The following is a 10,800-nucleotide window of genomic DNA, read 5'->3' as shown; positions in this document are numbered from 1 at the left end:
TCCCTCCAAAAAACTTAGTATATACACCTTTTCTTTCTTTTTTTCGGCAGGCAGGCAGGTGTGTGTGTGTCCCCGTCCCTCCCGAGAGAGCGCTGCCCCTTGCCTCTGCCCGCAGGTGCCGACGGTCCGCTTTCGCTTGCAGCTCACTCGGCACGGCTGCTGCTGGTGGGAGGGGCCTAAGCTAAGGAGGCCGGCCGGCTGGCGCCCCCCGCGGCTGCGGTCGTTGTCGGGCCGTTGACAGGAGATCAAAGAGCAGGGCCCCCGCCCGGGACTGGCGGGCAGGCAGGCGAGCAAGCAGGCAGGCAAGAGAGGGGGAGAGCGGAGTCCGGGCGGCCGGCAGCCGCGTGCGGACCGGGCTCCAGAGGCGTCGGCCTGCGCCGCTGCGCGCCAGCCGGACGCCCGCGCGCCCGCCCAAGGCCGGCGTCGGGCATCGCTTCTCGGCCTTTTGGCTAAGATCAAGTGTAGTATCTGTTCTTATCAGTTTAATATCTGATACGTCCCCCATCGGGGGACCACATATTAAACGGATTTTTGGAACAGGGAGCTGGATCAGGAGCTTGCTCCGTCCTCTCCACGCATCGGCCCGGTATTGCAGCGCCTCCGGGAACGGTGCACTACCTTCTCTCAGCGGTGAAAAGACAGACGTAGCTAGCAAGCAAGCGAGGTGGACCGGAGCTCCTTCCTCTCCGGTCTCGTCTCTCGTCCATCTGTGTGTCTCTGTGTCTCTCTCTCTCCCCCTCCCCGTTCCCGTGCTCCCTCCGTGCACTTTCCCGCGCCTCGACTCTCTCGGCAAGCAGGCCGGCCCCCTTTTCGGCTCCCGTGCGTTTTCCCTCCAAAAAACTTAGTTTTTTCCTCCTTTTTCCAGGGAGGCAGGCGTGGCTTGTGTGTGTGTGTGTGTGTGTGTGTGTGTGTGTGTGTGTGTGTGTGTGTGTGTGTCCCCGTCCTTGCAGGCGGGCCCCTTTCGACAGCCGGCCGTTTTCCCTCCAAAAAACTTAGTATATACACCTTTTCTTTCTTTTTTTCGGCAGGCAGGCAGGTGTGTGTGTGTCCCCGTCCCTCCCGAGAGAGCGCTGCCCCTTGCCTCTGCCCGCAGGTGCCGACGGTCCGCTTTCGCTTGCAGCTCACTCGGCACGGCTGCTGCTGGTGGGAGGGGCCTAAGCTAAGGAGGCCGGCCGGCTGGCGCCCCCCGCGGCTGCGGTCGTTGTCGGGCCGTTGACAGGAGATCAAAGAGCAGGGCCCCCGCCCGGGACTGGCGGGCAGGCAGGCGAGCAAGCAGGCAGGCAAGAGAGGGGGAGAGCGGAGTCCGGGCGGCCGGCAGCCGCGTGCGGACCGGGCTCCAGAGGCGTCGGCCTGCGCCGCTGCGCGCCAGCCGGACGCCCGCGCGCCCGCCCAAGGCCGGCGTCGGGCATCGCTTCTCGGCCTTTTGGCTAAGATCAAGTGTAGTATCTGTTCTTATCAGTTTAATATCTGATACGTCCCCCATCGGGGGACCACATATTAAACGGATTTTTGGAACAGGGAGCTGGATCAGGAGCTTGCTCCGTCCTCTCCACGCATCGGCCCGGTATTGCAGCGCCTCCGGGAACGGTGCACTACCTTCTCTCAGCGGTGAAAAGACAGACGTAGCTAGCAAGCAAGCGAGGTGGACCGGAGCTCCTTCCTCTCCGGTCTCGTCTCTCGTCCATCTGTGTGTCTCTGTGTCTCTCTCTCTCCCCCTCCCCGTTCCCGTGCTCCCTCCGTGCACTTTCCCGCGCCTCGACTCTCTCGGCAAGCAGGCCGGCCCCCTTTTCGGCTCCCGTGCGTTTTCCCTCCAAAAAACTTAGTTTTTTCCTCCTTTTTCCAGGGAGGCAGGCGTGGCTTGTGTGTGTGTGTGTGTGTGTGTGTGTGTGTGTGTGTGTGTGTGTGTGTGTGTGTGTGTCCCCGTCCTTGCAGGCGGGCCCCTTTCGACAGCCGGCCGTTTTCCCTCCAAAAAACTTAGTATATACACCTTTTCTTTCTTTTTTTCGGCAGGCAGGCAGGTGTGTGTGTGTCCCCGTCCCTCCCGAGAGAGCGCTGCCCCTTGCCTCTGCCCGCAGGTGCCGACGGTCCGCTTTCGCTTGCAGCTCACTCGGCACGGCTGCTGCTGGTGGGAGGGGCCTAAGCTAAGGAGGCCGGCCGGCTGGCGCCCCCCGCGGCTGCGGTCGTTGTCGGGCCGTTGACAGGAGATCAAAGAGCAGGGCCCCCGCCCGGGACTGGCGGGCAGGCAGGCGAGCAAGCAGGCAGGCAAGAGAGGGGGAGAGCGGAGTCCGGGCGGCCGGCAGCCGCGTGCGGACCGGGCTCCAGAGGCGTCGGCCTGCGCCGCTGCGCGCCAGCCGGACGCCCGCGCGCCCGCCCAAGGCCGGCGTCGGGCATCGCTTCTCGGCCTTTTGGCTAAGATCAAGGTTTAAGCCGGCAAGCCCGCAATTCCGAGGTCTTAGTCCAGGGGGTCGGGAAGGCGACGGGAGGAGCGGACGAGGAGCGGACGAGGAGCTGGCGAGGAGCTGACGAGGAGTTGGAGTTGCTGTGTATCCGGGCCGGAGGACTGCTGCGTGAGGGGAGCGTTGGAGGCAGACGAGTCGGAGGATACCGGGTTGACGGATTCCTGTTCCTGGGAAGGCGGCGATGGGCGAGCGGAGTGGCGGAATGGTGGCGGGAGACCCTCGGTCCCGGGAGGGACGAATGAGGGACTCTGTGCGGTTTGTGCTGCGGGATTTGGAGGTCGGACGGACTTTTTTGGATCGAGCGGTGTTTGCACGTCGGATTTTGGTGGAGACTTTTTCTTTGAAGGTGGAGGATGTTTTATGTTTCCAGGACTTTGTGGGGAAAGGTACAGTGGATCTGACTTTGGCATCGGCTGTGATTTGTCGGAAGGTTTGGGAGAAGGCATTGGCAATCAAGGATTGTGAACCGCTGAATGTTTTTTATTTGGAGCCGCTGTTTGAAAGGGAGTTGAGGCCATTGCAAGTGCATGTGTTCGACCCCTTTGTGCCGGAGGAAGAGGTGCGATTCTTTTTGAAGCGGTTTGTTGATGTACAGGGTCCGGGACATAAAGTTTTTGATGCAGGCGGCTATTGGAACTGCAGGCGGAGGTACTTAGTCCGCTTCCGGGCCAGTGCGGGACTGGGGGGGGCCGTGGTGCATCCGCCAGCAAATTTTATGATTGGTGCGAGTCGTGGGTATCTGTTTTACCCGGGTCAGCCAGGTGGCTGTCGGAGGTGTGGTAAGGAGGGGCATGTGGTTGCAACTTGTCCATGTATAATATGTAGAAGGTGTGGGGAGGAGGGGCATGTGGGGGCAAACTGTAAGAAAGAGCCTGTGTGTAATCTATGTGGCGAGAAGGGGCACATGTATAATCGGTGTTCGGGAAAGGTTCGAACATATGCACAGGCTGCATCAGCGGGGCCAGTGCCTTCGAGGGCGCAGCCGGGGACGGACAAGCAGGATACAGTCAGGGTTGCAGGAACATCGAGGGACGAGGAGGTGACTGGTCGGGTTGAGGGTTTGGGGAGTGACGATATGGATATCGTGCCAGAAACTGTGGGGACACCGGGAGAGGAGCTGGGAGAGGGGAGTCTGTCGCAGACTTTGGCGATGGTTGTGGGTTTGGCGGAGGCTTCTGGGGGGAAGGTTCAGGAGGATGAAGGGAAGGTGGGAGAAGGGTCTAAAGGTTTAGTGGAAGGGGTTTCATGGGCAGAAGTAATGTCTGCGGAAGAAGGAAGGAAGGAGGCGCAGGAGATAAGAGCAAAGCGGAAGTCGAAGAGGAAGCCGGAGGGGGAGGAACAACGGAGTAAGGCTAAGGGGGGTAGGATGAGTGTTGGTGACCCCAACCCCTTTGAGGTGTTGGCTGTGGAGGATTCGGAGGAGGACGGTGAGATGGAATGTTCGGGCAGGGAGACGCCAGGTCAGGCAAAGGTGGGGGATGCGACAGGGCAGACGAGTAGTGATGGGATTGGTAAGGGATCACTAGGAGCAGAGAGTAGTGAAGGGGCAGTAGAGACACCCGGGGAGGGTGGATCTGGAGTAGTTCGGGACACGAGGCAAGGGAGGGAGGCTAGGGCTATAGAATTCCAGAAGGTGTTAGGCCGTTGGGCCATACCACGGGTAGATCGTATTCAATGGTCTAAGGGGAAGGAGACTCCGTGGGACAGGGATGTAGATGAGGGGTGTAGTGCTGACGTTTGGACAGTACCCTGTAGATTGGATTGTAATGTTCGTGACGAGGGCATTATAGCGGAATTGCATTCCCGGGAGAGGTTTTATGACTCTCTAAAGTTCGAATATCAACTTGAGGGGTCTCGGGTGACGGCAGTGAGGGTGTCAGGAGATAGGGCGATAGAGTGTGCTAGGGCGTTGAATGAACTTCATGCAGCTTTGAAAAGGAGGAAAGAGCGGATGAAGGGGGGAAAGGGTGCGGAGGGGACGGGATGATTTGCATGAAGGGCGGGATTATGGATATGAGGGAAGGAGCATTCTGGTGTCAGTTTGTGGAAGGGTATGGGTAGAGACGTATTTTGGACTGTGGGCGAGGGCCGAAGGATGTTATTGTTTTGTTATGTATGTCTTGGGGGGTTTGACGTGGGTGGGGTGTGGTATGATATGAGGATATGCTGTGCGGGATGGTTAGTTTGTGTTACCCTGGGTGGAGGTATGGGTTTGTTATGGGGGGTTTGGTTTGTGGGATGGTTTGTTTCGTTTGTACATTTGTGGTTGTGTTGTTTATGGTTGGTGAAGATTGTTGAATGTTTGACCTTTATGAACTGTTTTTCAATAAAAAAAAAAAAAAAAAAAAAATCTGTTCTTATCAGTTTAATATCTGATACGTCCCCCATCGGGGGACCACATATTAAACGGATTTTTGGAACAGGGAGCTGGATCAGGAGCTTGCTCCGTCCTCTCCACGCATCGGCCCGGTATTGCAGCGCCTCCGGGAACGGTGCACTACCTTCTCTCAGCGGTGAAAAGACAGACGTAGCTAGCAAGCAAGCGAGGTGGACCGGAGCTCCTTCCTCTCCGGTCTCGTCTCTCGTCCATCTGTGTGTCTCTGTGTCTCTCTCTCTCCCCCTCCCCGTTCCCGTGCTCCCTCCGTGCACTTTCCCGCGCCTCGACTCTCTCGGCAAGCAGGCCGGCCCCCTTTTCGGCTCCCGTGCGTTTTCCCTCCAAAAAACTTAGTTTTTTCCTCCTTTTTCCAGGGAGGCAGGCGTGGCTTGTGTGTGTGTGTGTGTGTGTGTGTGTGTGTGTGTGTGTGTGTGTGTGTGTGTGTGTGTGTGTCCCCGTCCTTGCAGGCGGGCCCCTTTCGACAGCCGGCCGTTTTCCCTCCAAAAAACTTAGTATATACACCTTTTCTTTCTTTTTTTCGGCAGGCAGGCAGGTGTGTGTGTGTCCCCGTCCCTCCCGAGAGAGCGCTGCCCCTTGCCTCTGCCCGCAGGTGCCGACGGTCCGCTTTCGCTTGCAGCTCACTCGGCACGGCTGCTGCTGGTGGGAGGGGCCTAAGCTAAGGAGGCCGGCCGGCTGGCGCCCCCCGCGGCTGCGGTCGTTGTCGGGCCGTTGACAGGAGATCAAAGAGCAGGGCCCCCGCCCGGGACTGGCGGGCAGGCAGGCGAGCAAGCAGGCAGGCAAGAGAGGGGGAGAGCGGAGTCCGGGCGGCCGGCAGCCGCGTGCGGACCGGGCTCCAGAGGCGTCGGCCTGCGCCGCTGCGCGCCAGCCGGACGCCCGCGCGCCCGCCCAAGGCCGGCGTCGGGCATCGCTTCTCGGCCTTTTGGCTAAGATCAAGTGTAGTATCTGTTCTTATCAGTTTAATATCTGATACGTCCCCCATCGGGGGACCACATATTAAACGGATTTTTGGAACAGGGAGCTGGATCAGGAGCTTGCTCCGTCCTCTCCACGCATCGGCCCGGTATTGCAGCGCCTCCGGGAACGGTGCACTACCTTCTCTCAGCGGTGAAAAGACAGACGTAGCTAGCAAGCAAGCGAGGTGGACCGGAGCTCCTTCCTCTCCGGTCTCGTCTCTCGTCCATCTGTGTGTCTCTGTGTCTCTCTCTCTCCCCCTCCCCGTTCCCGTGCTCCCTCCGTGCACTTTCCCGCGCCTCGACTCTCTCGGCAAGCAGGCCGGCCCCCTTTTCGGCTCCCGTGCGTTTTCCCTCCAAAAAACTTAGTTTTTTCCTCCTTTTTCCAGGGAGGCAGGCGTGGCTTGTGTGTGTGTGTGTGTGTGTGTGTGTGTGTGTGTGTGTGTGTGTGTGTGTGTGTGTGTCCCCGTCCTTGCAGGCGGGCCCCTTTCGACAGCCGGCCGTTTTCCCTCCAAAAAACTTAGTATATACACCTTTTCTTTCTTTTTTTCGGCAGGCAGGCAGGTGTGTGTGTGTCCCCGTCCCTCCCGAGAGAGCGCTGCCCCTTGCCTCTGCCCGCAGGTGCCGACGGTCCGCTTTCGCTTGCAGCTCACTCGGCACGGCTGCTGCTGGTGGGAGGGGCCTAAGCTAAGGAGGCCGGCCGGCTGGCGCCCCCCGCGGCTGCGGTCGTTGTCGGGCCGTTGACAGGAGATCAAAGAGCAGGGCCCCCGCCCGGGACTGGCGGGCAGGCAGGCGAGCAAGCAGGCAGGCAAGAGAGGGGGAGAGCGGAGTCCGGGCGGCCGGCAGCCGCGTGCGGACCGGGCTCCAGAGGCGTCGGCCTGCGCCGCTGCGCGCCAGCCGGACGCCCGCGCGCCCGCCCAAGGCCGGCGTCGGGCATCGCTTCTCGGCCTTTTGGCTAAGATCAAGTGTAGTATCTGTTCTTATCAGTTTAATATCTGATACGTCCCCCATCGGGGGACCACATATTAAACGGATTTTTGGAACAGGGAGCTGGATCAGGAGCTTGCTCCGTCCTCTCCACGCATCGGCCCGGTATTGCAGCGCCTCCGGGAACGGTGCACTACCTTCTCTCAGCGGTGAAAAGACAGACGTAGCTAGCAAGCAAGCGAGGTGGACCGGAGCTCCTTCCTCTCCGGTCTCGTCTCTCGTCCATCTGTGTGTCTCTGTGTCTCTCTCTCTCCCCCTCCCCGTTCCCGTGCTCCCTCCGTGCACTTTCCCGCGCCTCGACTCTCTCGGCAAGCAGGCCGGCCCCCTTTTCGGCTCCCGTGCGTTTTCCCTCCAAAAAACTTAGTTTTTTCCTCCTTTTTCCAGGGAGGCAGGCGTGGCTTGTGTGTGTGTGTGTGTGTGTGTGTGTGTGTGTGTGTGTGTGTGTGTGTGTGTGTGTGTCCCCGTCCTTGCAGGCGGGCCCCTTTCGACAGCCGGCCGTTTTCCCTCCAAAAAACTTAGTATATACACCTTTTCTTTCTTTTTTTCGGCAGGCAGGCAGGTGTGTGTGTGTCCCCGTCCCTCCCGAGAGAGCGCTGCCCCTTGCCTCTGCCCGCAGGTGCCGACGGTCCGCTTTCGCTTGCAGCTCACTCGGCACGGCTGCTGCTGGTGGGAGGGGCCTAAGCTAAGGAGGCCGGCCGGCTGGCGCCCCCCGCGGCTGCGGTCGTTGTCGGGCCGTTGACAGGAGATCAAAGAGCAGGGCCCCCGCCCGGGACTGGCGGGCAGGCAGGCGAGCAAGCAGGCAGGCAAGAGAGGGGGAGAGCGGAGTCCGGGCGGCCGGCAGCCGCGTGCGGACCGGGCTCCAGAGGCGTCGGCCTGCGCCGCTGCGCGCCAGCCGGACGCCCGCGCGCCCGCCCAAGGCCGGCGTCGGGCATCGCTTCTCGGCCTTTTGGCCAAGGTCGGAGGTCGAGGGAGGGACGAGATCGGAGGACAACACTTTTCAACTGAGGACGCCGCTGGATTGTTTCGTTTTGGACCCCGGACTGTTTTCTTGGATTTGCGTTTGGATTTCGGACTTTTGGATTTGCGTTTCACTTGGGACTTTTGGTGCGTGGGCTGCTTGGCAGCCGAAAGGCTGCTTTTCGTCATGGCTGCGGATCCCGGGGAGGCGACGAAGGACGGGCTGAACCCCAGCGTACGATGGACCATCCGCTTTCATTGGAAGGCGGAGACGGAGCCTCCGGGACGTGAGCTTTTCGAAGACGAAGTGCTGTTTGGAATTCTGGGATGTAAGGCGAGCGATATTTTATGTCTGCAGGGGAACCGGGCACAGAAATTTATGGATGCCACCTTCAACAGTGCTAAACTGCACAAGGAGGCGGCGGAGAGATGTGCACGAGCGAAGGCGGACGGGAAACTGCGTGAGTATGAGTGCGGGGGCCTGCAAGGCGACAATAAAAGGTGGGTGGTCGTCCACATGTTCGAGCCTTTTTTGACTGACCAGGATGTGACGACCTTTTTGCGTCGGTACGTGGAGGTGCTTCAGGGCCCATATGTCATCAGTGACACCCGTACTGTCTGGACTGGGAAGCGCCGCTATCAGGTCGAGCTACGGCAGGATCTAAGGTCGCCGGACGGCTTCGCCCACCCACCGGGCAACTTTTTCATCGGGCCAGGTAGGGGGTATTTGTATTATTGGAACCAGCCGGATTTTTGCAGGAAGTGTCGTGGCTTTGGACATCGCGAGGGGTCGTGCACTGTCGGAGAGTGTGGGAAGTGCCACCGCACTGGCCACTCCACACGGGCATGCCCAGTAAAGGAGTGCTCCCTGTGTGGGAACACGGGGCATTTGTTCCGGCAGTGCAGCCAGAGGGGCAAGGACCTGGAGAAGGAGATCCGAGACTGGGTGCAGCGGCCAGAGGAGACCGACGGGGAGGAGGAAGACCGACCGGAGGGCGGCAAGGCCCACAGGAAAGGGGGTAAGCACCGGGAGGAAAGGCAGGAGGAGGATGGAGGGCAGGAAGGAGGACAAGGAGAACTCGCAGGAGAAGAAGAGGCACGACCGGGAACTTCACGGGAGGTGAGGAACCCTAGCTGGGCAGATGTGGTGAGGGGGACGCGCCCCCTAGTGGCGGCAGAAACATCTGCAGCGTCGGGGCCGGTGGGAGAGGAGGGGGGGGCACCAGCTCTTACCCCCCTAGGAAAGAAACTGCAGAAACGGTCCCGAGCTGGGAGGCGGCAGAAGGAGACCCAGGAGAAGAAGAAGAGGACGGATGAAGGAGGAGACGACGGAGAACACCGGGAGGAGGTGACAGGCCCGGAACAGATGGTGGAAGAGACGCCCCAGTCAGCCTCGAGTGACTCCGAGTCTGATGACACCGCGGACTCTCTGCCTCCCGGACAGGGGTCCGGTCCGGCAATCTGCCACACCTTCTCGGTGGCGCAGGCTGCGACAGACGAGGGCAGCCCGATAGTGGACTGCCAGGCCGGCATGCTTACCCCCGAACAGGGTTTTCAATGCAGCCCCCTGGGGGGGGTCGCCTTTATGGAGACCTCGGACAGTGACACCTCTGCGAGTACAGCAGGGGCGGCGAGCTCACCCGAGCCCGGCCAGGGAGAGGAGATGGAGAGTGACAGCCCCCCCTTAGAGCCACCATGACCCTCGTGGTGGCAACAGCCAATGTGAGGGGTTTGAGGCAAAAGGACAAGCGGACGGCGGTGTTTTCATACCTGTCTCAGAAGAATCTGGATCTGTGTTTCCTCCAAGAAGTACATCTCAAGGACCTCGACGACGTGAGGGCCCTCCAGAAGGCGTGGAGGAGGGGTCCTTCGTGGTGGAGCGTCGGAGGGGTGAACTCTGCCGGTGTGGGTATCCTGTGTGGCTCGCCAAGCTTCGCCGTCCAGATGGTCAGCTCAGTGATCCCCGGACGTCTGCTGGTGGTGGATGGCACCTGGAAGGGGACGAAGATCAGACTAATCGGTGTGTACGCCCCAGCAGACAGACGCCAGCAGGGCTCCTTTTTGAGAGATCTGGAGCCCTTGCTATACACCAACAGGGAGCTGATCATGGGCGGCGACTTCAATGTCGACTTAGGAGACTCGCACGGCGAGGGAGTTCACCTGCTGAGGTCCTTGATCACAGATTTCAGATTGCGAGACGGGTTTGATAACGTTGCACACCACACCTGGGACAACGGACGGGGGATTTTCAGACGCCTCGATTATATCCTCTCCACTGTAAAGTGGAAAGTCCTAAGCAGGCAGGTGACCCCCACCTGGTTTTCAGACCATCAGTTGCTGGCAGTCTCCTTTGGTGTCGAGGACCCCGGCTTCCAGGCCGGATACTGGAAGCTGAACAAGCAAGTCCTACTTGAGGCGAGATACCAAAGGAAGATGGAGGCAGTGCTTCGAGACCTTGAGAAGAGGAGAGCACTCTTCAGCTCCGCGGTGCACTGGTGGGAATCTTGTAAACTCATCATCGCAACGGTTACCAAAAGATACTGCTGGATCCGGCGAAGACTGGAGGAACGCCAGTGCACCCAACTCCAGCAGGAGCTTGAGGCACTGTATGGCCAGCTGAACCAGGGGGGCGCCTTCGATGGCGAACGAGTTGCGTACGTCAGAGGCCTGCTTAAGGACAAGTGGCTGCAGCGGGCACAGGACTTCCTTTTCAGGTTGCAGGGAATCTGGAGGGAAGGAGAAGAACGCTGCTCGGCCCAGTTCTTCAGCGCCGTGAGAAGACAGCAAGAGCGCAGTCTTTTCGACACCATCCGGCGCGAAGACGGGACTGCAGCCACGGATATACCCGGGATGTTGAGGTGCGCCACAGGATTCTACGAAGCCTTGTTTTCAGAGAAGGAGATCGACTCGAGCACTAAGGACAGGCTCTTGGAGGGTGTGGAGACGGCGGTAGAAGACCCATCCGCACTGGTCGGTCCAGTGTCGGGGGCAGAGGTCCGAACGGCAATGCTGGGTTTGAAGAAAGGCACTGTCCCTGGCGTTGACGGCCTGC

The 10,800-nt window shown here is 60.0% G+C and overlaps 5 non-coding genes across 5 annotated transcripts; all 5 read left to right on the top strand.

Moving 5' to 3' along the window:
* The first annotated feature begins 429 nt into the window (after window positions 1-429).
* On the top strand, window positions 430-620 carry LOC148806699 (U2 spliceosomal RNA). The gene has a single exon (XR_016089497.1). It is a non-coding gene; the product is annotated as a U2 spliceosomal RNA (small nuclear RNA).
* A 787-nt stretch (window positions 621-1,407) lies between these two features.
* On the top strand, window positions 1,408-1,598 carry LOC148806698 (U2 spliceosomal RNA). Its single transcript, XR_016089496.1, has one exon. It is a non-coding gene; the product is annotated as a U2 spliceosomal RNA (small nuclear RNA).
* A 3,176-nt stretch (window positions 1,599-4,774) lies between these two features.
* Window positions 4,775-4,962, top strand: LOC148806697 (U2 spliceosomal RNA). The gene has a single exon (XR_016089588.1). It is a non-coding gene; the product is annotated as a U2 spliceosomal RNA (small nuclear RNA).
* A 795-nt stretch (window positions 4,963-5,757) lies between these two features.
* On the top strand, window positions 5,758-5,948 carry LOC148806696 (U2 spliceosomal RNA). Its single transcript, XR_016089495.1, has one exon. It is a non-coding gene; the product is annotated as a U2 spliceosomal RNA (small nuclear RNA).
* A 791-nt stretch (window positions 5,949-6,739) lies between these two features.
* Window positions 6,740-6,930, top strand: LOC148806695 (U2 spliceosomal RNA). Its single transcript, XR_016089494.1, has one exon. It is a non-coding gene; the product is annotated as a U2 spliceosomal RNA (small nuclear RNA).
* The last annotated feature ends 3,870 nt before the right edge of the window (window positions 6,931-10,800 follow it).

This window comes from Atractosteus spatula, unplaced genomic scaffold (genome assembly GCF_055471065.1).
Source record: "Atractosteus spatula isolate fAtrSpa1 unplaced genomic scaffold, fAtrSpa1.hap1 Scaffold_5, whole genome shotgun sequence".
In the NCBI taxonomy this organism is placed as follows: Eukaryota; Metazoa; Chordata; class Actinopteri; order Semionotiformes; family Lepisosteidae; genus Atractosteus; species Atractosteus spatula.
This window is presented reverse-complemented; position numbering and strand designations above follow the sequence as displayed.